This window comes from Poecilia latipinna, unplaced genomic scaffold (assembly GCF_001443285.1).
Source record: "Poecilia latipinna isolate Pla-1442-1.1 unplaced genomic scaffold, P_latipinna-1.0 Scaffold2938, whole genome shotgun sequence".
Classification (NCBI taxonomy): domain Eukaryota; kingdom Metazoa; phylum Chordata; class Actinopteri; order Cyprinodontiformes; family Poeciliidae; genus Poecilia; species Poecilia latipinna.
The window spans coordinates 33,042-34,776 of NW_015115554.1; the positions used below are offsets into that span (position 1 = coordinate 33,042).

At 46.7% G+C, this 1,735-nt stretch overlaps 1 pseudogene; it reads right to left on the reverse strand.

Annotated features, from left to right (window-relative positions):
• The window catches only part of LOC106939653 (membrane-associated guanylate kinase, WW and PDZ domain-containing protein 3-like), a 35,424-nt pseudogene that overhangs the window by 12,320 nt on the left and 21,369 nt on the right, over window positions 1-1,735 (reverse strand).

Sequence of the window (1,735 nt, forward strand, 5' to 3'; positions counted from 1 at the left end):
ATCTAGTTAATAACTGTAAACATCTGGTTAATAACTAAACATCTGGTTAATAACAAAACATCTGGTTAATAACTAATCATCTGGTTAACTAAATATCTGGTTAATAACTGTAAACATCTAGTTAATGACTGTAAACATCTAGTTAATAACTGTAAACATCTAGTTAATAACTGTAAACATCTGGTTAATAACTAAACATCTGGTTGATAACTGTAAACATCTAGTTAATAACTGTAAACATCTGGTTAATAACTAAACATCTGGTTAATAACTGTAAACATCTAGTTAATAACTATAAACATCTGGTTAATAACTAAACATCTGGTTAATAACTAATCATCTGGTTAACTAAATATCTGGTTAATAACTGTAAACATCTTTCCTGTTCATCTCATTTATTCAACCGTTTGGAATGTTGCTGATTTTGTTGATAAATGCGATTAATAAATTACAGACTCTCAGATTAACTCCAATAAATCTGTTAATCCGTCCACCACTTCAATGGTGGTCGGACCCTGACCCTGACCCTGACCCTGACCCTGACCCTACGCCGCCCCATGCTGGCTGAGGCCGGATCCTACATGGTCCTGATGACAGGCAGTACCAACCGGACCAGACCGGGCTTATCGAGTCTTTCTCCAGGAGCTGGTCAGAATCTCAGGCCAACTGAATTTTGAAGGACCAGAACAGAACCAGAACAGAACCAGAACAGAACCAGATGGCTTTGCTGGTTCTCTGTTTGAGTTTAATCCAGTTTTTTTTGTTTGTTTTTGTTTTAGTTGTAGATTTTATTTTGTTTCTCTCCAACCTCCAGAGGAAGCAGACATTTGTAAAAACTTTGAACAGGACCAGAATCGGTCCAGAGCCAGAACCAGATGATGACATCAGCAATGACATCACTCACCTCCACTCACTTCCTGGGAGGCAATGACGAACCCGAAGCCTTCGCCCGGACGCCTCCTCAGCTCCACTTCCACCATCTTGGCTCCACCTCTTCCATCTTTGGCTCCTCCCACCCGGACAGGACCGCCGCCGTCCTCCACGCCCTGAAGGTCACGGGGCTCCAAGGTCAACGTCACGGGAACCGAGTCCAGGAAGCTGGTGCTCTGGATGAGGGAGGAGACTGGCGGGTCGTTGGAGGTCTGAGCAGGAGAACCTGAAGAGGAAGAGGTGCAGCAGTGAGGAATCAATCAATTAATCAATCTGTCTCTCTCTAGCAGCAGCAGGTGGGGGAGGGGCTACCTTGGTGGGTCCCTGCAGGCGCCTCCAGGCCCAAACCGGCCTGGCTGAGAGGAGGCACTCCACCTAGGAGGACATCAGTGGAAGGCAGGTCAGCAGAAGAGGGAGTGGAGGGCGTGGTCAGGACGTGAGGGGAGGAGAGAGGCTTGTAGAGGTTAGGAGTCACGAGAGGAGAGGAGATGGGACCTGGGGGACAGAGATATCTAACTAGCTGGTGTTCCAAGATGAGCCACAGTGAAACACCAGACCTTGAGTGATCTGATCATCCTACCTCCTCGATGCACCAGCAGCACCACCTCCCCCTGCTTGGTGTGTTCCTGCAGGACTCTCTGCACCTGCAGACAAAACATGACTGCTAATATCACTGCTAACATGGCCGCTAACATGGCAGCTAACGTGACTGCTAATATCACTGCTAACATGGCCGCTAACATGGCAGCTAACATGACTGCTAATATCACTGCTAACATGGCCGCTAACATGGCAGCTAACGTGA